Source organism: Rhamphochromis sp. 'chilingali' (assembly GCF_963969265.1).
Source record: "Rhamphochromis sp. 'chilingali' genome assembly, chromosome: 13".
In the NCBI taxonomy this organism is placed as follows: Eukaryota; Metazoa; Chordata; class Actinopteri; order Cichliformes; family Cichlidae; genus Rhamphochromis; species Rhamphochromis sp. 'chilingali'.
The window spans coordinates 4,957,333-4,983,499 of NC_137940.1; the positions used below are offsets into that span (position 1 = coordinate 4,957,333).

Consider the following 26,167-nt stretch of genomic DNA (forward strand, 5'->3'; position numbering starts at 1 on the left):
AGCAGGAAGTAAGAAACATGCTTAAGTTCCAAACTCAACAAAAGAGCAATCTTGTCAATCAAAAATAAACATCAAACAGACAAACTAGACATCCTTCAAAAAGCAAACAGAGCACAGTGGTGCTGAAATTCATCTCTACGAGAAAAAAAGCTTGGTTGGTTAAAAAAAAAAAAAGATTGGGCTAAAGACCAAAACAAAAATACAGAAAAAAACATTCAAAATTAGATCTGTCTGGATACTCAAGGGTCCATACAATGTCCCCTAAATGGAAAAGAGAATCCCTAAAATACACAGGAATAATTTTCCTAGAAAAGCACTGTGTTGCTAGTTCAATAGTTGCTACTATTTCTTATTACTGCAGTAATAAAAGGACATATACTGAAAGAACACATCAAAAAGATAAGTTGGTGTAAATGACAGATTTTATGCTGGTAGGTGAGATGATGGATTCCTATTTTCATTACAAAAGATATTGAGATAAATTGGCGTTGCATAGTAACAGTAGGGGTGGTTTTTGATACGGGCGACACGGGCGGTTGCCCGGAGCGGCATCGTGGTGGGGGGCGGCATCACGGGCATCGGCAAAGAAAAAAAATTGCTCGTACTCATGCTGCCCCGACATCAGCCAGCGCATATTGGGAATGGCATAGGCACCGATCGGTTTTCTATCGCCCATTTGCTGGGAGTAAGGGGGCCCTCCGTTTGCGAGGTGCGCCTGCTCGCTGCTGAAGTCAAAGTAAACTTTATCGTCACCGCTACAGAGGGAGTGTTCACCCGGTGCGCCAAACAGGCTAGGACCACCACTGCATAGGAAGATGAGATGTTTTCAAACTTTCAAAAAAATGTTTGTTAGAAAAAAAAAAAAAAATACATTATGTTGAGACTTCTTTAAAATACATATATCAGATATTTCTCCCCAAAAGAAACACGCACTGACAAATACTTAATGGCTGCATTGCTGGCAGCTGAGAAAAAGCTCTGACCAAAAAATGAATGATATATCTGCTAAACTTTATGGGAGAAATTCTCCCATAAAATGGGAAGTTACACTTCAGAGGCCGACTTCAGTTGATGTAATAAATTCAAAATACCTCAAAATTTAAATTTTTTAAATGTTCTCACTATATTGTTTTTGTTTGTGTAACCGTTTTTGTATGAATTATATAATCCTATTTTTCTGCAAGAAAAAGATACATTGCATAACAAAACTACATCAATGCATTAGAGAATATGATGCAATGAAAAACTATTAGCTCAGTATTGTAGTAATTTCTGGTAAATGAAGCATTGCTGTGTCTCTCTAAACCTGTTCATGCTCCATTAATAATTAATGCCGAGGGCTAAAGAAACGATGGAACTGTCACTGTGATCTGATCATTACTTTGCTTTCACAGTGACTGTTGATCAAAATTTCCCTCCAGGAAATTTAGGCGGTCGTCTTATATGACTTTTTCCACTTGGAATGTTCCATTGCAGCTGGAGTGCAGCTGTATCTATTTAATATGTGCATATAAGCAATCACAATCACTGGTGTTTATATATGAGTAAAAACAGCTATGTCTGAAGTAAAGTAAACTTTGAAAAAAAAGAAGAATTTATATTGTACTTTAGTTAACACAGAGTTTCAAATGGGATAGTATCTTGGGACAGAAAATTACTGTGTAGCTTTCAGGTAATTTAATAGAGGGGAAAATGTCAAGATGATGACTTGGAGAAGGCTTCCTGTGCTTCACTCTTTTTTAGACTTGCCCTGAGGAAGGCAGACAAGATGAAACCAGACTAGACCCCGAACAACAAGGGCTTCTGTTAGGGGACTGCTCTCTGACTCATCTTCTGCAGCTTTAACAAGACATCTGCAAAGGGCTATGTCTTTGTCCAAAGCAAAGCAGCATTCACGGTCTTTACCCTCTTCTCCCTCCACCCTCCTTCCTCTTCTTACTCATTCACACATGTTGAAACCACAGATGTGCATGAAATCTCAAATAATGGTGGAAAAAATGTCACTACCTGAGAAATGCAATGTTAGCTCTCACTGTATTTATCTATCATTGTAGTTTTTGTGTGTTTTATGCATACTAAGTTTTTATAGAAAATGATTTGTAGGTTGGGGTTTTTTTTTTGGCTTTTTGCCTTCATTGCTAGTCTAGTGTTACTTCTTGCTTTAGTACGCCCAGAACCTTGTGAGAGCCACAGTCACTGGTAATCTGTTACTGTTTTACACTTCCAATTTGGCTGGAAGGACAAATTTTCACAGTCTGCATTCATAGTTGGTCCATGTGGATGGCTGATAATCCCTTAAACAATCCATTCAATCCTTCTGAATACATAAAAGATAAACAACAACTGGTTGCAGTGACAAAGCACAAGGTCAACTTGGGCTTCTTTCCTGATTTTCCATTTTCTTGTTTCCTTTTTTTTAAATACAGCTAAAAACATCGAGATATGCTCCAAAGGCCTTCATTTTCAGGGGAATGGATTATAGTCAACAGTGCCAAAAAGCCGCAGAACTCATTATCTTTTCAAAAGGAGTAAAAAGACAAAATTGTAAGCATTGTTTAATCTATAACTGGAGGTTGGGCTTTACTAAGGGGTCAGTCATGCAAGATTTGCACATTCATGCAAATCCGATAGGCTAATTTTTGGTGATAGAATATTGTGATGAGTCCTCGTTCGGCTGGCAGAGAATGATTGTTGAGTAACTGCTGAAGAGTGATTCTTTTTAAATAAATTACTGTTTAATGACCAAGTGATGACAGTCAGAATTTAATCAGTGACACCAGATAAGGAGCAAACTACATAGGAGATAAATTGGTGCTTCCTTCAGAGCTACTGAGAAAGCCACAAAAATACATTCACAATCTTCAGTGATAATCTACCCATATCTACATGTTTTTCCACACATAAATGCAACAATCAGCAGGTTGCACATAGGGTTAAATAACTATTCTGTAAAATGTGAAATGAGGTACGACCTGTTCCATTTCTTTTCAGAAACCACTCGCCAATGAACGTCTGCTCTTTTGATGTGGATTACTCTAGACTTGAGAGTGATTTAATGCACTTGAAATGTCACTGTCAAGCTAGAGCCTTACATAGACAATGACATTGTGCTTGGGTACAACTAATTATTTTAAATCAATACAGGAGGACACAGAATGCATTTTCTTCTTCATGTTTCCTTCTCTTCTCTATTACCTCCAATGTGATAGGATTTCTCTTTACAATGAATGGAAATGTCTGGCTTGGAACATCCCCCCACACTTTACAACACATTTCCCCACATATCAATGTACACCCATGGTGTGGGCTGTCACATGGGTAATGAATAGCAGCAATGAGATGCAGGGGAAGTAAGATAAATAAAATAATATATTGCTTTGTCACTGGATTCGTTCAGACTACTTTAACTGGCACACACGTCTTCCTGCTGTCAGCACAATATCTGAGGGAGGAGAGCAGGTAGGCTGCATTATCAAGACATTCATCATCAGGCTGGATGTTAACGTATGCTGGAAGCCCTCTATCTCCATTCGCCACTGCTGCCCTATCATGGTCACTTGAAAGGTTAAAATCTGCACCCTATTTGTTTTATTATTACTTTTGACATAATGTAATTTAAATAGTTAAATAGATATACATAGATCATGTATGGAGTCCATATGATCAATGATGAAAGAATGTCATTGTTTTCTTTACCAGATTTCTATGCAAAAAGACATATCTACAGTTGTGATAGTTAATAAAAATTTACAATAATGATTTTGTTTCTTTTTAAATATTATCATTCTCTTTAAAAACAGAGGGACCACTGGGGGTTCCTAAATGAGCATGTTTAACTTAGTTGGTACACAAGATCTATAGATCTCAAGATTTGCAGAGAAAACTTCCTTGAATCTGAAATACAGAAGTAAGTTAAAAGGGGACTATCCCGATTTCAAGTCAGCTCCATTTTTCAGTTAACACAGCGTAATTTCCTTTGGTGTTCAGTAACTAAGGTCCTGCTCTGGGGTGTGTTTTTCTTTATAAAAAAGGTGCTTTTGATCTGCACCATAATGACTCACTGTGTCAATTTTAGTGTCAGAAAAAATAAATAAAATGAAAATATATAACATTAATTGACTAAGTGCCTGTTGGGTGTTAATGTAACAATCATAAAAATTGTGTAAAATGTATTCACATTTTAAACAAGTCAGAGCTCTTCTGGGAAGTAGCTACAGATAATTTTCAAACCATGGTACAGCTTTGATAGCCTGAAGATGCCTAGCATACATCAGCCATCTGTTAGGCAGCTAAATAAAAAAACCCACTGATCTGAGCAAGATCTTTCATGACAGGCACACACAGGGATGTGTCAGGAAGGCTTTCTTAGCATTTAAACTTACTCAAGCTTGCTAATTATGTTAAATCAGATCATTTTTCACTTAGAATTACGTAGGTGGGTTATTAAAGGAGAAATATAAGTGTTAATTGCGCTAGGGCAAAAATTAAAAGTTAATTACTTCCTTTACAATGTTTTGAAAAGAAACATACTCTATTGTTAAAGTCAAAAAAAGTTAACCCGGCTGCTTCATGATCACATTTTAATCACTGGGTCACCTTAGAGTGTTAGTGCCAAAAAGTCTGCATGATGTTTGACCCAAGCACAGTTGGAGCAACCTAAGCACCCCAGCAGGAAAATAAGAAAACCTTGGCAGGCTCTAAGCATAAACGAAGGAGGGGGAGGTTATGCATCCTCCACACAATGGCTTAGGCGGTGCCCCAGGCCTGTATCTGCTCTCCAGAGGTGCAAAGAACTTTAAAGATAATTAAAACAAGACTCAAGAAGACAACTTTAAGGATAAGACTTCTTACTAGTGACTAAACTAGTTAGTCCTTGAGGAAATATGGATGCAGTCAGAAGTGAAAGATGCTCGGTTTGTTGGTGAATAAAATTGGTTATGTTAAGGAATTGCACATGCACACTGTTAAAGGTTATACACAGAGCTGAAAATATACAACAATATTTGATACAAGCTAGAGACAGGCTCATCATTTCATTTCATTCTTTCTAACTTTGAGATAGATCCAAGTGGAAGTGGATTTCACGTTGCTTGCCAGGAGGGTTATGTTCAGTGTGCAATCATTCCTCTACACTATGAGGTAATAATTAGTAATCTTCAGTGTGCAGCTGTAGAATGTAAGCAGTGCCATCAAAGATCCTTCCTACTTGCATTATAGTACTTCTACATGTTTGTAAAAACAATGTTGACAATACCAATTATCCAGTTGCATTAAAAAAAAAAGATGAATATAAATAAGCTCTATGGTCACTTTAAATACAATGTATTCTTATTTTGCTGCATTCACACACCTGACACTTCTTCTTAAAATATGAATGAAATAAAGAAGCAATAAAGAAATTTTACTAGAAGTTACTTTAGATGTTACAATAAATATGCTGAATCCTCCAAACTTCATTACGAAAGCTACTTACATATGAAGCAACATTGAAAATATTGAGAACATATTAAACAATCATATCCACTCATATCCAATCATATCCTTACCCAGTGATTAACCCTTAAGGTACTTTTCAACATGTTAACAGAGAAATCCTCAAAGCAGTGTCTGGAGCAGTTTGTTTGACACCACTCTTGCCATTTCCAGGCCTTAGTGTCCTAATTATAATGGAACTGCTAATGAGGCTCAGTTGTTTGGAGATGAGATAATAAGCTTGGAACATCATTACAAATCCCATGCCATTATACTTTAACTGATTTTAGCTAGAAAATTCAAACACACGTCAATTACTGTGCTGTTTGTGATCCTACTCAAGCTGAAAAATGAATTTCCTCACACCTTTTTACGAATGCTATTCCTCGTTTACAACACAGTTTTTAAATGCCACATTTGTGTCTGTTTATTCCCAAGGATAGTTCTTTTGTTTCATATTTTCCCCTTACACTATTGAAAGTATAGCTGTTATGGATTTCATTACTCTTTATTACTTTATTCTAAAACAAAATTAAACAGAATAAACCTGGTGTGTGCCTTTAGGATAACTGATTTCAGTGAACTGTATTTGGAAATAAATAAGTCACTCATAAACATTATATCTGTCATTTCAGCAGGGGCCATTTAGTGGAGCTAAACATAGTTCAAATAGTGGGCTGTGTGATTTTTATGGCAGAGTAAACCATAATCACCTGTACCAACAAACTGATAATGACCTCACCCTGGCAGTGTTCCTAGCCCATCTCCTTGGGGTAATGACCCCTCAGAGCCTCTGAACTCTCTGTGTATGCTAATGCTACACTGCTCAGAGTTTTACTGTCTTTCCAGCCCACACAGGAGGTCAGGTTCACCTTCAGTCAGGCGTTAAAATGAAGTCCTTTCCCTTACCAAGCCCATCACTCAAGACCATTCGACTCCCAATTGAACACATAAAATGTAGTCTTATGAGCTACCTGCATCATACATTCCCTGTAAATGGAAGATGAAGTCTATCTACAAAGAGGGCGCAGCATGTAAAATGCAATGGTGGAAGAGGGAGGTTCTAAAAGTGCAATATTACAATATTCCAGTAGTGGGTCATTTATCAAGGCAGAGCACAGTACAGCATTTGCAGGCAGTGAGTGAGATCAAAGTGTGCATAGGCTCTTCATATAACAATGTATTCATCATATCTGTCTGTGGTATAGTTCAACCTCTTTGCATAGCTTTCCCAGATTATTCATAGAAATGAATATATATTTCATCAGGCAGATACACATTCAGGGTCAGCCAGAGTGCAGTGCCCGATTCAGGATTTCAGACCCTTTCTCAAGGGCAGTAGTAGTGGATAGAACATATGATACCTTTCAGTCACAATCACAATCAGTGACAGGGATCAGCAAAACTACTGATATGTCAGAAGTTGGCCTACAATCATTATTTCTGCAGAGGGACATTGAAATTAGCATTAGGTTTTATAACCCCTACATGTTGATGCTTGTTTTATAGTAAACTGAATGTATTTCCTGCAGTCAAAAACCAAAACATAAACATGATGATTATGCCACCCTAGTTTGAGTTTTCAGCCTAATTTATTTTTTGAGCCAAAAATGTTAATGAGCAGGAACAGAGTTTGAATATATCAAGATACAAATGTTGCTGTGTGGGCTGGGACAACTGTCACTTTTCCTAAGTGGTAACTTCCTCAGAGCATAACTTTCAATGTGGTCAGAAGATTTAGCCTAGGTATAGTTCTGAAAAGCAGGATGGAATACAAATAGGTGGCTGCAACACGGACAAATTATTTCCAGGAATCCTGCAGTTTAAAAGACCCAGTAACATCCATTTGACTCCAGGATGTTCAGTATTCAGTATTCAGTACAGTAATTTCATTTGGATACTGAGCAGCTTCAGTGAAGCAGAGGTCCCTCTCTCACCTTCAGTGCGGGTTCATGTAGTTCTTGAATAGAGGCTATAGGATGTGTGAAACTGAAGGTTGACGCTCCAGTACCCCTGGCCAGGAAACTGCCTCCCTTTCAATCACCTTATTCAAAGTGTCAGTAAGCTTGTTAACTGCAATATTGCTACCCTGAGTCTAATTTCGTGCATGACATACGTTTGTTTGTTTCATTCCGGCTGCCTCGCTAGCCATTTACTTATCAAAATTTTCACTCAGGCATACTGTAATCACCTGTGCTGGATTTATTCAAGAGCTACAGTGTGACTCTTTTGCTGGTGAAACCCTAACATAAAAGTGGAATCAACATTATGCCCAAAAAACAAACAAAAAAACTCATGAGCATATATATATCTTGTCCTAAAATAGCTTTGGTAGCAACAATATGTCTAACAGCAAAATATAGCAAAAATACCATGAAACTAAAAAAATATAACTAAACAGCAAATCTGCAGGATACAATGAATTCCCCAATTCATATTTAGCCAAATTAAGATACACAGTCATTGGTTTCAGCAGAAGCTTATTAAAATACTGGCAACAATAGCTAGCTTAACCTATTTTATCTATTGATTGATTTATCTTTCTGAAACCATCACACACCCTATTTTTTGTCTATGTATTTGGGCTGCTGGGTTTCTGCTGAGTTCAGCTGAATGACTATGTGAACCAGTTTGAATATCAGAGAGAGGAGAGCGGAGGGGAAGATGGAAGATCCATGTGGTCCTACGGTGTGGCTTCCCTTCTGCTTTAGTGTCATTAGTGTCATTTTAGTATTTGGGGTATAAACAGTTAAGGGTCCAGGGTACACATCTTCTTCTTCCCTGTAAATTACAGTCCTGTCCAGGGAGCATTATAATATCTTTCAGAAACAGAATGCATTTCAGTTTGTGTTATCATCAAAAGCCAATACTCTACCTGTGCTCCTAACTCAGAATTTGCAGCCGGTACAACTGCTAGCTGAAGCTAGTTTACCCTCTCTCAGTAATCCTATCTGTATATAGCCAGATCTCTTACTACTATTGATCTGTATCCCCACTCCCTTTCAACTGCGTTGTGAGAAAATGTTCCATGAAATATTTATTTTCCCTGCATTTCCCCCTCTTCAAATCTGGGCTATTCTTCCCAGTCACACTTGCTGATCCAAGCCATATTTTGAGGCATGGATTTAGCCCTCAGTTGCCTCAGCTTAGTGCATATTATTCAGCAAGTTAGAGCTGCATCACTGCACAGTAAAGGTTGAAATCTAAAGGAACATAAACACGGTCCTCGTGGCCATTGTAGACAGCAATGTCATGAATGTTATTACTCCCATCCACCTTCTAAGGCCTGATTATGTTCCACTGTAGCAAACAGGGAGAAACATTTGAATGCACACATATGATTAATGTAGATCTTTTTAGGGATAGATTGTTACCTCATTTAGAATACTTTATAATAAACAAATTTTTTTTAATCCCTAAATAAAAAAAAAAACATTGATCAGATTATTGATTAGATTATTCTCTAGATTTTTCTTTAATAAACATTGACTGCCGGTGCAGCCCCCTCTAGCTTCTGCTCGGTGGCTACTGGGTGACGCCTCTTCTGGGGATCCGCAGCCCTTCCCATAAGGGTGGCACAGATGCCCCTCCGGTGGTCCTCCTTGGGCTCTCGCACTCTGGGGCCTCTAGATGTCTGGGGCCTGGATCTCCTCCATGCCTGCTTCATGCCCTGGGGGACGGGGCTATGGCTCTCTACATCCTCTTGCAGACCATTACATGTGGAAACCATTTGAATACAAGCGCGCTGATCCACACAGGTGTGCACACGCGTGTTCACTGTTCGTAGACTTACATTACACCTTTCTTGGCTGCTACTTCAAAGCACATTGTGCGCTGTCTGTCCTGCGTGCTGCACAACAACACTGAATATTTAGTATTTACTGCTGTTTACACTTAGCTAGATTAATGCGATGGTGTTGTGTTTAGTATGTTGATTTGGGTTTTTTTGCTTGTTTTCTATTCTTTCTCTCTCAACAGGTGATCCAGGAGATTTTATTTTATTTTTATTTTTTTCCCCCCTTTCTCACTGCCCCTCTCCCCTGCTGTTTTTCTTTTCCTTCCTCTTTCTTTCTCCCTTTCCTATCCCTCACTCATGTCTGTCCCGTCTGTAACAACTGAAAATAAAAGAAAAATAAATAATAAAAACAAAGGTCGATCAAATGGACCAATACGGCAATGCCACGATGATCCATTTGGCAAAATAAATCCATTGGGTATCCTTGTTGGTCTTCAGACAACAATTCTGACGGCTAAAGAACCAAATGGGACAGGCAAAAAAAAACAAAAAAACGGGACATATATTTTTGAACCACATACAGTATATGTGTATCTTGTGCATAACAGTCAATCAATCGATCCTTAGACAGATAGATTTAATCATTAGTTATGATGAACCTTTGGCTTTCTTCCATAGTCTATTTTATCCTTTCTTCCTCCTCCACTGCAGATGGCTGTGTCTCCCTCAGCTTAGTTCTGCCAGAGGTTTCTCTGGCAGAACTAAGCTGAACTCTATTATTGTAGGTTCTTTACCCTACAATATAAAGCACCTTGAGGTAAATATTGTCGTGATTAGGTGGGGCATATATGTGTATGTGTGTATATATATATATATATATATATATATATATATATATATATATATATATAATATGTGTGTGTGTGTGTGTGTGTGTGTGTGTGTGTGTGTGTGTGTGTGTGTGTGTGTGTGTGTGTGGAGAGAGAGAGAAAGTGAAAGCCAGAGAAAGATCATGGCCTCCATAAATTGTAAAGCACACATAAATTAAACATCAAATTGAAGTTTATGATAGTTGCTCACAGTTGGGCTGAAAGCTAAAAGCCTTGCATTTCCTCTGGAGAAACCAAAGCAAACAAAGAAACCCTGTTTTGTGTTTGTTGTATGTACTATATAGCAGCAGTATGTAGTAATTGTGGGCTTTGTGACAGGACAAAGGTTCAGCACCATCTAATTAAGACCTACATTCTTTATGCTTTTATTCACCTCTGCTGTCTTCAAAGGTTAGAACTCCCTATCATCTTATTTTGAGCCTAGAATCCCTTCATGCTGCATATGAGTTTACACTTATGGAGGCTGAACAGATGCACTACAAATTGGCTGGTTACCACAGTTAGTGGTGGACCACTGGAGAATTACTTCAATGCCTGAATACATAAATTACTGATGATAAAAAGGCACCCATGAAAATGGCACCTGCATTATGGGTGCCATTTTCATGGCACCCATAATGCCATGTAGACCATGTGTGATATAACATGGTCTACAATTAATAACTATGCTCAGAGGTGCCATTACTATCATGACATATTGGGAGCAACTGAGAATCTTTATGTTGTCAAATAACTGCATCAATCAAGTTATTTTAGAATAAATTATTATAAGATATGAAAAAAGGTCCTGCAAAAGTGTTACAGTCCAGTTAATGGGCTGCCTTTTAATCATAAAAACAAAAAGATGAGTGCAAATTTTAATAGTTGACAAAGACACACCGAGTACACACAAAATGCGGTTTTCAAATCATTTATTAAAGCAAAAAAAAGCTATTCAAACCTACATGGCCCTGTTTGAAATAATAACCCTCCTAAATCAAAATTTAATTGTGATTAACATTATTTAGAAAACTGAGTTCAATTAACTAGCCACACCAAGGCCTGGTTAACAGTCAATGCATTACATGCTGACCCCAAAATATCTGTTAAATAGACCTATCTGACAAAGTGAAGTACAGAGCTAAAAAAACAACCATTATTCCATAATCTACAGAAACAGAAGAGAAATAAAATCAATGACATCTATCAGTCATCGGTGTCATAATTGATTGAACCATGAATTGTGCACTCTACCAAAAAATCCTGAAAGATAATGTCTGACCATCAGTTTTGCACCCTAAAGCTCAAGGACATTCGCGTTACGCTGCAAAACACACCAGTAAGTCCACCTCTGAATGGCTCAAAAAAAACAACCAAAATGATGGTTTTGGGATGGCTACTTAAAGTCTGGATTTAAATCAGATTAAGATGTGTTTATGTTGTTGTGCTCATCCTCTTTTGTTGGCATTATTAATTCAATTCAATTTCAAATCAATTTTATTTATTTAGTGCCAAATCACAACAGTAGTCACCTCAAGGCACTTCATATTGTAAGTAATAACCCTACAATAATGGAGGGGGAAAACTCAAAACATTAAATGACCCCCTTTGAGAAAGCAGTTGGCAACAATGGGAAGGAAAAACTCCTTTTTAACAAGAAGAAACCCCCAGCAGAACCAGGCTCAGGGAGGGACGGCCATCTGCCGTGACCAGTCGGGGATGAGGGAGGAAGACAGGATAAAAGACACACTGTGGAAGAGAGCCAGAGATTCATAATAATGAATGATTAAATATAGAGTGGTGTATAAACATATAGTGAGTGAAAAAGGTGAGTGAAGAAGAAACACTCAGTGTATAATGGGAAGTCCCCAGAAGCCTGAGCCTACTGCAGCATTACCAAGGGAGGGTTCAGGGTCACCTGATCTAACCTCAACCATGTTTTAGCAAAAAGGAAAGTTTTAAGCCAAATCTTAAAGGCAGAAAACTAAACTGGGAGCTGGTTCCACAGAAGAGGGGGCTGAAAGCCTACTTTTAAGTATACGAGGCACCACAAGTAAGCGGGCAGTCTAAGTGCTAGCGGTCTATTAATGTGATTGATACTATATATCTTTAAGATAATGTGGGGCTTGATTACTCATGACCCTGTGACACAATACATACATTTATGCAAAAAAAATAATAGTAGAAAGGAAAACAATGACATGAACAAAAACAACGCATAAAAAGAAGTTGACAAACCAAAGGAGCCTATAGAGAGTTTGTAGAGCGTTTTTTTGGCAAAGCAAATGTGTTTGGCACAACAGGGCATTGAAAAAAAGAAGATTCATCACAATCTCAGGAACACAGAGGCTGGCATTATGTTAAAGAGGCAGTTCATTCTCAAATACTCTCCAGTGTGGCTGAATTAAAGCAATTCTGCAAAGAAGAGTGGGCCAAAATTCCTCCACAGCGATGTGAAAGAGCCATTGCGAGTTATCTCAAATGCTTGATTGCAGTTTTTGCTGTTGGCATATCCAGTTATTAGGCTTAGGGGGCAATTACTTTTTCAAATCGGGCCAGGTAGGTTTATTATTATTATTATTATTTTTTTACCTTACACATTGTTTTTAATGAGGTCATCTCTGCTTAATATTAAAATATTTTTGATAATATATAAAAGATTTGTGTGATAAATATGTTAGAGGTAAGAAATCAAGAAGGGGGAAAATACTTTTTGATGGCACTGATTTTTGACCCTCTGATTTCTGTTAGAATGGTGACACTGATATTCTACATACAGATATGACTTTTTGCATAGTCTTTTGATGCTAAACTGTTTGGAGTTTTTGACAGTTCACCCCGTAATTATTTCTTTTAATTAATTAATTAGATTTTTGATATGGCACAGTCTGTCTGTCTAGTTAGGCCACAGAAGTGCATGTCCTTCTGCTGGTGCATTCTTAATTATGGCTTTAGTGATATTGAGGCTGACATTTAAGATCCCTTCATGCCTGTGTTTTTTGAAAGACCTGAATAAGGCCCATCTGGTCTAAGTAGGACACTGGGGATGACAGTGTGCCAGCATGTTAATATGTTCTCACACAGATGCGGGGGCTGCTGTGTTAAAGAGATGATGATGACACTCCCAGTCACGTTCACTCACTTAGCAAAAGTTGTCTCCTCTTGATCATTCTTGACAGTAACAAAAAGGGTGAATATTCTCTAATCAAGGCCAAAAATTCTGATCACTGCTGGCATTTCCCTAATCACCCACATAATAGCATTTGGAGGACAGTGTCAGAGGATAATGGAAGGTTAGCCATACTAAACAATAAGAAATAACAGGTGTATTTCAAAAATGGCAAATCCATTAACTCAAAGATGTCATGTAGGCTCCAGAAGTACTGGTGGCACAAAATTTATTTTTTGACATATAGGTTTTCATAGCTTACATTAATTATCTTTAATAAATTTAATTAACAATCCAGTTACTCATTTTTCCTTTATACAAGGTTAAGAAAAAATGTGCTATCCTACCGTACCATCTTAATATTTCATGGCAACAGGCTATCTAAACAATTCAAGGTTAGTACGAGCTAGTAGGTTCTTGGCTATGTCTGTTATGCATAGACACAACACTGGCTCATTTCTTGAGTTAGGTGTCATTTTTAGGCTTTAAGAGGCTATCTACTTACAATAGAAATTCTAAAAGTCTAAAGTCATCATTGACGTTTCAAGGCAGCTCATGTGTTTTCCTGTTTCCGATATACTGTCTCACACACATAATTCAATAAATTACATTGTCCACAAATGAAAAGAAGATGAAACTACGAGAAAGAAAAGGGGAAACATTATCCAGAATAAATCAGAAGTTGGTGTAGTAAAAGGAATTGAGCATGCTTGCTGGTTTATCCCTGTCTGCAGTAAACAGTTTTAGCTCTCCAAACCAGTCTCCTTGCTGTGTTCTCCCTTTGAAACAGCAGCCAGGCTTTCCATTAAGTGTCAATGTGCTATTGAAGCCTTCCTCTTTCACAAAGATTATGTTTCACTTTCATATCTGAAAGTGTGCAGCCAGATCTAATAATACCATATCGAAATTGATGTTGGGGAAAATTTACTACTTTGTTGGAGAAAGAAAACAATGAGAACACAAAAAAAGAACACAAATCATGTCCTCTATCCCCAAATGTCACCACCAGATTCTTTAATACCAATGAATAAACACTCATTTTTTTGTGTCACTTGAATATAAAAGCTCCACCAGAGTTCTCCGGTTGATCTGATATCCTCGTGTTGGTGTTGTTCCCAGATCATCATACTAAATGTTGTTCCAGGATCAACATTGCAAGTGACCAATCAGAATGTTGTGACGTCATACTTTTGCGACTTCGGGAAAAAGCGGCGTAAAACAAAAAACTGTTCTAAAGCTGCGTGAAACCACCTCTGTCCGCCGATCAACGGACCCTGACCCTAACCCTAACCCTTTAATAAACAGTAAGCAGAATTGATATTGTCCTTGCAACATTGGAATTTCATAAATGCACGAATGGCTTGGCGCACAAAAGAATAACGTCACAACAATGTGATTGGTCACTTGCAGTGTTGAACCTGGAACAACATTTTCATGATGGTCTGGGAACAACACCAACACGAGGATATCAGATCATCCGAGTTCTCCTGTCACCTGGAAATGTGGCAGGTAAGTATGTTTAAGAGTAACCCTGAAGACATCCTGAAATGCATGTCCCAACTAAGGCTAACTTCTTATCCTAAATGAGAAGATGGTCCTAAAGGGAGGTAATAAAGACCTATAAGCCACTTCCTGCTGAGATGTGTGGAAACAGTACCCTTTATAATAAAGGCTAGTTGCTGCATTTAAAATCTCCTTTTTATGACAGAAAGGAATTAGTCACAATCACCCACCTTGGGAATGTTCATAGGCTTATGCAAAGGTTATATGCAGTACAAACCCTTCAAATCCACAGCCATAGGTACAATTTCAAGGACAACAAGGACATATACATAAAAACAAAATAACTGCAATTCTCAAAGTATTGCTAATAATTTGCTTTTCTTAAAGTGAATGCCTAATAAATCTCATGAGCCACTTAATTATTAGCACAAAGCATTTACCTCAATCCAATATTACAATGTATTGATGACATGAACTATATCTGATGTTAATGATAATGATGTTACAGACTGTTTTCCTGTCTCTTCTGTGATTTCCACACTGATTTTCTATGTAATATTCTTGTAGCTTTTTAAAGGAGCAGAAATTTGAAAGTGTGAAGTTAGTTCATCCAAAGTTTAGAATAAGCAGAAAGAATGTTACTACAAAAGCTGGAATGATTAATAGTCGAGACAATACTAGTCTAATGAGCAACGTTTGTTCTGGTACACCACCGAAACTGATCAACGTGGAAATATGATGAAGGTGGCATTAAGCCACTATTAGAAAGAAAGGATGTTCTGAATCTAATATATAATTGTCTACTTTTAGCTTGTGGAATCAAGTGTCACAAGTACTGAGCCCACATGATGCAACGTGCTGAAACCAATCAGGAATAAAAACTTTAGTACTCTGCTCTGGAGTTTTAGTTTCCCTCTTCCTTTATAATTGATTACAGATGTTACAGTTTATGAGGCAATTGCATTTAACAAGACTTTAGCATAAACAACAACAGCTGGATGATCAGCTGCTGAATCCAGATGTATGGGAAGTTGAAAACAGACACATCAAACTTTGTCTCAATGAAGTATTCTGAAAGAACAAGACATCTTGATTTAGATGCAAAACACAGTCCCATGCATGGCTGGCTCCTCCCATGAGGGGCCAGAAGATTAAGATTTAATGGTGATACTGAGGGAATGACACTATCTGTCTGCATACTCCCATCTCTTCACACAACATCACGTCTGCTGCCTTTCTACCTTATTCTCTCATCAAACAAAATTGCAGATGCATTTTCCTACAAAGCCATGCCTACATTCAAATTTGGGCACGCAAACATATTCACACACACACACAAGTATGTGTGCATGCCATAAATGACTGTATGCACATGCACGTGCAAATTTACATACTCTTATAAAAACTCTGACAAAAGCTCTGCTACAGGCAGGGGGAATCAGCTGTAAATTAAAACTCTTGTCAAGATTATCTTTTTGTAGCATGAAAAATGGAATTGGCTTAAAAAGTGTTGGATCGGCACTCAACATGTCTGGCAAAGCAAACGTGACTGAAGGGAATGCTCTGATTTAAACATACATAAAAAAATAGCCATTATTGCCCCTTTTGCATTGATATTATCAGTATAGACTGTCAAACTCAACTAATGCATTACACACAAGGACTATTGCTGTCTGGATCATCTTTATTGTCTGGTGACTTAAAAAGGGCAACATTGTTCTCTAGGTCTACAAGAGAAAGAAAAAGAGAAATCAATAATGTTTCAGTTTACAGCTAATAAAAGTCAATATTGCATCCACACAAAAGAACTGCATGCCTCAATTGCAAGGGCCACATTTGAGAAATTCAGATGCAACCAACTAGTTAATAATAGAAGGGTGAAAATCTAAGTGTAATGACTTCCTTTCTTAAACCAATATTCTTTATAATATATGAAGTAGTGAGAAGTAAAACTGACAGATCAGTTTTCAGTTGAATTTAAGGGGTCAAGCCTAATGACAATGGATCTCATGTTTTGCACATCTGTAACAACCTTATAAACTAAATTGGATCGACACAAAGAACATTTGCCTATATAGCCATATTTCTCATATGTCTAACTGCAGCATGTTATCTTACAATGATTCAGTATAGTAAATATAGTCTATAGTAATAGCTATCGTGCACGCATGACTAAACAACTGCTTAACTTACAGACCATTTAGCATTCTTGTGACACATGGAAATAAGAACACAAGCCAAGGGATAACCTTTGAATGACTTTTCCTACACTACCCGCAAAAAAATAAAAATAAATAAATACACAGTACCAGAAATCCATGACTGTAAATTATTTATGATTCATAGGTGCTGTCTCAGAAGCTGTGAAGAATTCACAGACTCATTGTAAATTTAAAGGATGCTCTCAGCGTGAGCAAAAGCCCAGGTTGACAGTGAAAAACCTTTTTCTCAGATGGGACATATCCTGCTGCTTTGACCTGTTTGTCCTGGCAGCATTGATGGGGAATTGAGTCATTATTCACCATTAATTTGTGGTTCAATGGTCAGAGAGGCTGTAGCAGGGGACACTGACTCAACATTGCCATGGTGACATGGAGTACAGAAAGGAAATTAAACTGTAGGACACAAACAAGTCTAGTGTCACAAAGCTAAAAGTGCCTATATAGAGTCCAACAAAGCTCTTTAGGGTAAATACCATTAAATAGGACAATGGCATACTTTTTTACTCAAAGCACAAGCATATCGATTTGAAGACTCAGTAGAGTCGCATGGGCTCTATGCAGTGATGACTAATGAACAACAAGAGGTTTGTGGGAATGACAAAGAGCTGAAATGACTGGGTGAAAATCATCTGCGGAGGTTCAAAATGTTAGCAGGTAGACAGTAACACCTCATGTCACCCCGACCTTGCAAAGACCACTTACAAGTTTTTTTTTTTCATGGTTGGCCAATTCTCCTTCAAAATGAAATAAAATAATCTAAAACTAAAATTTGATTTCCTGAAGTAAAGCTCCTGTTGACACAAGCTGTTATGGCCAGATATCAAATTGGACAGAGCACATGGAAGCCAGATCAGTTAAAGGCTGAGCTAGACCTTGATGCAAACAATACTGTGCAGTGTCACTGAGACAAATGACAGAAACATGGGCAAATGCAACTGAATAAACTGTTTTATTCAGTTATTGATCTTACCAAAACTATAATGTCACTACTATAATACATTGCTTATGTGAATTTAACCCTTTAAGACCTACCATAGAACCAAGTCCACCAGAGCTTATATTATATTTTTACATGTTGTAGAGCCATTTCTGGGAGCATTTCAAGTTGATATACATCAATACAACAATTATAGCCCAAATTTTAATAATATGTATGCATTAAGTGCATAGTAATTACATAAATTGCAAAAAAGTGCAATAAACTACAAAAAATTAGAAAATCGTTGTTGTTTTTTTTAAATATATATTTCTAGTTAGAGAAATTTAAGAGGCTTATCCCTCAAAACTGTAAATACAAAAAAGTTGCACAAAATACTTTCCCACCACAGGAAATTTATTTTAACTGTCTTCATAGTTTTATTTTTGAAATACACCAATTTTTATATACTGCAGGAAAAACTAAAATAAATACTATAATGCAAATTTGCAAAAAAAACAGCATATGCATCAAAATAAACTATTTCCAGCAGTGCAATATGAGTCCTAAGCATCCCAGAAATGACACAGAAAGTCATAAAGTCAAACACAAGTGTAGGCTCATAAGGCCCTAATGGTAAAAAACTACATTTCCGCAAAATGACGTCACTTCCGGTTCCGGGCAGGTCATGGCGGACATGCGATAGTTCGTGCTGATGAACGTAGGAAGTGTTACAAACAGCTGATCGAATCGGCAAAGTGTGTTTCTGGAATATTATGTTTTTGTTGCTGCAAGTGCTTTTTATGCAGTTTTTGCAAAGCTATATGTGGAAGGAAACTGTGACTTAGGACAAGCTGATGGCATAAGATACAACAGCTCTGGTTTCAAATGCAAAACAAATTATTGCGCTAGCTTACGTGGTTGCAGTGCTACCGGGATTTTAAAAAAGTTATGCAAAATGGAGCGTGCCCGCTCCGACCAGCTTTAAAGGGTTAACTTAAACTAAATATGATATGGAAAGTATGGCAAAACCATATATGATATGAACAGTGTGCATAAAATTACTAATTAATAATAACTTGATATGGTACAACTTGTAAACAAAACATATTAGTAAAATCTGCTGACAAATACAATTAATTAGCTTAACAACATGCTGGCTATCAAATAACAATGAAACCATCACACTTATGTAAGGCAGATAATCTTGTAGAACCTGAAAACTGAAACTGTTGTTATTGTTGTTGTTGTTGTTGTTGTTGTTGTTGTTGTTTTTTACCAGTCGAACAACTTTAATTCACAGACCGCACCACCAAATTCTTCAAATATCCCATTCAAAAGATGCACAAGTTCACATTTTTAGTGAATAAATTAATCAAAAATGAGTTCTGAGGTGAAAAGTTTACACCAAAAATTGTTGGCTGTAACCAGAAAAGTTGAACACACTCTTGCATATTTACATATTTTATTAACTGTGGAAAATCAAGATAGAATCGCTATGAAAGAGAAAGGTATGTTGCAGTGAAAAGTATGCAGAGCCTATTTGAGGCTAGCTGCTTACCACTTTGAGAAGCAATCATCCCCGCAGCCATGGCCTGTTCTTTTCTCTCTTCTTTTGGTGTGGTCGTCCCTTTTTTTCTTGTTTTATCTAGAAAAAAATAGCGAAATATAACCATGAATCATGGCTAAGTTTATGACCACAGTGACAATCAGCAACTAGAATGTCAACATTTCCAAAGTAAAATCCCTAAACAAACCAACAAACGTCAAATTAGATGGTGGATACATCATGCCTTGGACTTTGTTATTAAACTGTCACATAATGCAGCATGTTTCAATGAGTGGTGAAAAAAATAAAGCACAAACCGAAAGTAGGGGTTAAAAACAACAACAATCATTTAACCAGTAGTGAGAAAACTAAATATAACAACATATAAAGAACTGAATCTACATTCATTTTCAGTTTCAAGCTTTGTATCTCCTAGGAACAGCATTGCTTTCACAGTTTTTCCTAAAATTGTCTTTGCCTGTCTGTGGCATATTTATGTGATCGGTACTTCATGTACTTGGAGAGAACAGGTTGGAGATTCATCCAAATGAGGTTGTGCACATACAATTCTTGGATTTGTAACAAAAATGTTAAAGATTTAATACTTTTGAGCCAAGACAGGGTATTTTTAAACTGACATAAAAAAAAAATTGTGTTGTTTTAACATGCTGAAAAATGTGAAGCCTTGATTTACTGAGTCAGACCCTGAGTCATTTCACACAGCATCCATTGTGTTTACATTCTCTAACTAGATGCAAAATAACACATAAATCAGATGTTTGATAAAAGCTGGTAACCTGCTACATGTCAGAGACATGAGATTATCTGGGATTACTGTGAGTCATCACCTACTTTCCATTTTTTTAAATTGCGTTTATACCAATGATGTGTGTGTGTGTATATATATATATATATATATATATATACATATATATATATATATATATATATATATATATATATATATATATATATATATATATATATATATATATATATACACACACACACACACACACATATATATATATATACATATAGTTCTTAAAATGCATTTGGTTATGATGTTCAGTTTGATATGGAGTACATAAATTGGAAGTTGGGATTTGTGTCGTGCATGTGGGTACATGGATTGCTGTTCAAGTATCTGTTTCAGAATCTTTCGAATTTCCAAGTTCCTAATAAACGGCATGTGGTGCAAAATGAACACTGGCCGCTTCTCACTACTTTCCTTCTATAATGAGACCCCTTATCCAAACTACAGAAGGAAACACAAAGGATAGTGATTATGCAATAGTGTCTGAGTTGCTAATGTGGTGGTGATGAGAGAGGGAGAGAGAGAGGAGGGAGCTATCTACTCCAAGTCCAAAGGCAGTGAGATTAAATAAAAGTTTTACTCAGGACACTCTTGTTAAAATCACTCTTGACACCCTGCACTATTAGTACGCCATTAAGAGTTCAAGGACAATAGCTGTCCTGTTTTTTGATCATTTATCCCTTGGATCCCCTCGTTAAGCCTGAACCCAGTTCCTCACAATGGCCACAGAATATTGATGGGTTGAAAGGATGATTTTGCTGAATTCATAATAATCCTCTTCTTGTCTGTTCTTGATAATACAGATGAGCTAGTCTTTGACATTCCAGAGTGAAAGGTTAATTGCCTGATGCTGATCTAAATCTCTCAATAAACTTAATATTTTATAGTGGGGCGATCGTGGCTCAAGAGTTGGGAGTTCGCCTTGTAATTGGAAGGTTGCCGGTTCGAGCCCCGGCTTGGACAGTCTCGGTCGTTGTGTCCTTGGGCAAGACACTTCACCCGTTTCCTACTGGTGGTGGTCAGAGGGCCCGGTGGCGCCAGTGTTCGGCAGCCTCGCCTCTGTCAGTGCGCCCCAGGGTGGCTGTGGCTACAATGTAGCTGCCATCACCAGTATTTGAATGTGTGCGTGAATGGGTGGATGACTGGATGTGTAAAGCGCTTTGGGGTCCTTAAGGACTAGTAAAGCGCTATATAAATACAGGCCATTTACCATTCAAACAATACTAAAGGCTCTTCTTTTTCATTGCATCCAGAAGGCATCCTGTTCAGATACTCAAACCACCTCAGCTATCTCATGGTGACATGGCAGAACCCAGGTAGTGACCTGAGCACATCGGAGCAGTATACATCACGTGATAGAGCGGCTGTTGTGTGCTAGACCTGTCGGCAGTCTGGAGTTCACACTGAAAACATGTGGAGCCACGCTACACGCTGCCAAACCAGGTGTTATGCAAAGGTAGGTATCCGGACAAAATTTGTTCCCCCTGCGTCGCGAGCATTCGCTGGGCCCGGAGTGCAGATCAAATCAAGTGCTTTGCACTGACGCTCAGCTTTCTCTTCACCACAACCGACCAGCACACCGTCCACATCACTACAGATGCTGCACAAATCCACAATTCAATCTATTCTTGTTGATTGACAAATTTTAAGATCCTCCACCTGGGGCAGCTACTTGTCCTTGATCCAGAGTGCACACACCATTCTTTTTTTTTTGGGTGAGAACCATGGCCTCAGATTTGGTAGGGCTAATTCTCATCCAACCCACTTCATATTCAGCTGCAAACGGCCTCAGTGCAAGTCACTGCCTGATGAAACAAGGAGAACTACATCATCTGCGAAAGATCCTGAGTCCACCACACCTGACATGCTCCACCTTCCACCTCATGACTGAGCCTAGAAATTCTGTCTTTAAGAATTGTGATTAAAATTGTTAAGACCCATGACAGAGACCAACACCCACCAGGAATGACAGCAATGGAGCTTTTCTTCTTTACAATGACTGGCAGAGGTACCCTAACTACCTCAGCACTGTGTGATAGGGCCAATGGGAAACATTAACTGAATAAATAGTTCACTATTAAAACTATACAGGTGGAATTGGGTGCGTTTTACTGGAGCCCCTGGGGACCCCATGACATTTGCATTATTAAAAACCACTAATCAAAGCAGAAATCTAACATAATGATGTCATATCATTAAGAACACATTGACAGTAATTAAAATAAATAAAGGGGAAAAATGATTTATATATTTAAAAAAACACACACAAAACAACTAACAAACATTGTAAGCTGTGGCTTGGGTCTACACATACCCTAGTCATTAGGATGAGGGTTAAATACCCTTCGACAATAGCTTCAGAGAAAAAAAACCTTTTTTATACACAGTTCTGTTTTGCTCTTTTGTTCTGAACTTAATATCCTTAAAGATACTTGAGGAACAGGTACAGACAGAACTCTGAAAATCACTTTATATTCATCAAGTCAAGATTTGAATTACTTAAATAATGATATTTATCTTTTGGGACTCAATAGCCTTTTCAACACACACACACATACCTATGTGTGTGTGTCAATATGGATGAGGCTGTGTACAGGTCAAATGCCGATTGGTTGAATAGTGGGCTGGGAAAGGAAAGGGAATGAAATTAAGCTACTACTACTAGAAGGAAACATGCAAAAAAAAAAAAAAATCAAAGATAAATCAGGAAAAGCACACGCTGTGGCTGCAGCAGAGACTTTTCATGGTTATTAATACCCGGTTTCACTCTAGCTTTATGTCATAAGTTGTCTGTGTAGGCTCTCAGTCATCCAGGTCATAGCAGTCTTATCATGGTGGAGAGTCCCAGGTATTGAAACCCTAATGGTGGTTGTCCCAAGACAGCCGTTGATCCATTATTACATGTGCCTTATGACATGGGCCAAGGTGAAACAAGGTGCGAGTGGTTTCAGGTAAAACCATTGTGAGACTTTGACTCACCCTATCATGTGACCTATTGAGGTCACCTGAAGTAAGATGCGAGTGGATGTTGAGGCACCAGGAAAGGGATCTCAAGATTGTCATAAGTTTGGTCTTCTCCATGAATCTCCAAAGGACCAAAAACAACACAAGCCCTCGTCTGTGACAGTGCCTCTTCATGAGAGTACAGAGAAACAACATGGAGGCAATTGCCTGCAAAACTGTGTGTAGGCTCTGCATAGGGCCAGTGCACAACTACGCAGGCCCATTATCCATTCTATTGTGTTTTTTTTGCTATAGGCCAGTATATTCATTTTGCCTATAACAAACAAAATCATTTAAATTCAGAATCACACTTTGAGTATATCATTGTACATTAGTGGATTTAATAACTTTCCATTGACAATGTGTCATCCACAGACCCTGTGACAGTTGTCAGCAATTCCCTTGAAACAAACTTGGCTTTGATTCACAAGGATGCATTAACACGCCATTTGCCACCTGGAATCAAGATGCACACTGATCATGCCATTAGCTTCTCTCTTTAATTATGAGACCATAAAATGTCTTAATATGCAAGCGCACCTGGATGCTGCTATAGACATCAGAACTTCATCAGCATTTGTTCCTAACTACCATGCCCAGGTCTAGATAATTGGTGTTTTATTTTGTATATGGGAAATGGTAAGGGACAGATTGGAGAATGAGATGTTTGTTTGCCTTCCCATTTTACTGATAAATGACAACCTCAAATGTATTTATCAGCAAGTGGATTATTTTTAAGAGCAAGAACTAGCTCATGGTGGGAATGGAATAGCATGCACACTATGATTTAATAAATCAGAAATAACCTTCAAAGAGAGCACTTCTGTAAAAATAATTTTAAGATTATGGTCTTTAATGTAAGGCTTTAATTTCTGAGAACGGACACCCTCCACCCACCATTAAGGTAATGTCCAAAATCAACTGGAAAGCCACTGTTGCTAAACTCACTTCTGAGTCTTTAATTTATCTAATCGATTATTGTTGTGTTAGACAATGCAAGGCTAAAGTTAACACAAAAAATAAAAAAACACAAAAACAGAAATCTAGATGTAGAGAAGATATGCTGTTGCTTCTGTGTAATATAATGCCCAAATATATTGTTTTGTATACACTGTCACTTTCTATAGCACTAACAGCTGGGACCCAATTCAAGGTATCTGCAACATAGCTATCAAAATAAAATCTGATTGTGATTTCGATGACTTGCCCATTATTATACAATGTTTTATTTTACTGTTTAGTTGACAAGTGTAACGCATGTCAAAGTAACTCATCTTTCCAATCCAAAGGGCTTTACTTTCAACTAATGATATACAGTTAATAAAGCAGAACCAATTACTTTGCACAGCTGGGCATCTTTTATATGTTCTTTTCAATCTAGGCCATTTGATTGCTTGTAAATACACGGTTGATTTATATTTCTTTACAGTGCAAAACGCAGTGGGCCCAGTGACAAGAAAGCAATTAATCACATTATTATGCCAATTAAGAAGTTGGTCTGCTCCACTGAAGGTAGAAAAAAACAATGAGGGAACTGAAGATGTGAGTGGAAGGCACTACAAGAAGTTAATGCAAGCCATTAAATTGCACCCATCACCCCAGTCCTCTACATGGACATGGTTTAACCTATTACCATTGTTTAACATGAATATCATTATGATGCATCTGAACTTACCCTTTTTAATTTTTCATATTTATTTCCTATCTTATTCATAGCCTTTTCCTTTTTTGTTTTCTTTAGGTCACAAGCAGTTGTCCAAGCATTTCACTACATATCGTACTGTGTATGACTGTGTACGTGACAAATAAAATTTGAATTTGAACGCTTAATTAATTGTTAAACAACTTTGTTAATGATCTTTTTTCTCATTGGATGATAAAGACATTTGTGTATGACCAAATGTAAACACCGAATATTTATCTTCAGATTGGGAAGATAAGCAATAAAGGAATATATTCCTTTATAGATGATGCCAAATACAAAACATTGTCTGAACAGTTCTGCTGTGACAAGTTTGGTAAAATCAAGCACAGACATGAGTTTTCATAACACCTCTGACTTTTGCAGAAGATACTTTGATTATAATGGTCTATAACTATAGCTTTGTTCATATGCCGGCAGACCAGAGTTGTGTCAAAAATATAATGCCGCAAAAACTAACAAAGAAAATCTGAAACCAGTAAAGACTCATTGAATAATAATAATGATAATTCTGTTACAAATATGGTAAATGGCCTGCATTTGTATAGCGCTTTTACTCAGTCCCTAAGGACCCCAAAGCGCTTCACACTACATTCAGTCATTCACACATTCACACACTGGTGATGGCAAGCTACATTGTAGCCACAGCTGCCCTGGGGCGCACTGACAGAGGTGAGGCTGCCGGACACTGGCGCCACTGGGCCCTCTGACCACCACTAGTAGGCAAACATGGGGTTAGTATCTTGCCCAAGGATTTGGCATGCATGGATCGAACCACCGACCTTTTGATTAGTGGCTGACCTGCTCTGCCACCTGAGCTACAGCCACCCCTATATCTATAACTGAGCCGTGAGTGCTTCCTCTTGTTAAAAAGAATATATGTTTAACAAAGAAACACTTTTTCACATGTATTTTTCAAGCCTAGACTGAAATTTCCTGTGGTTGCTTGCTTGATGTTGATGCAGCCTAAATGTTGTGCTGTTATTCATATTCAATTTATGATAAACATTAGGCATGGCTTCTACATGATTATAAGTGATTTGATTTGTGCTATTATTTTCTCTGAATCTTTCTATATTAACTTGAAATCTGTATATTTGCATTGGTAAGGCTAATGTTCAAGGTATAACAAGTCTCTACAGTAGATTATGCATTTTACAGAAATCTTGTATGAAAGCACATTAGGCAGAGACTGTTTTAATTGTAAAA

General features: G+C 37.6%; 1 protein-coding gene across 1 annotated transcript in view; it reads right to left on the reverse strand.

Annotated features, from left to right (window-relative positions):
* The window catches only part of lingo2 (leucine rich repeat and Ig domain containing 2), a 226,182-nt gene that overhangs the window by 63,599 nt on the left and 136,416 nt on the right, over window positions 1–26,167 (reverse strand). Inside the window, exon 4 of the mRNA XM_080901441.1 lies at window positions 19,449–19,535. The gene's annotated coding sequence lies outside the window, so the exon portion shown is untranslated. The remainder of the gene's footprint in view (window positions 1–19,448; window positions 19,536–26,167) is intronic.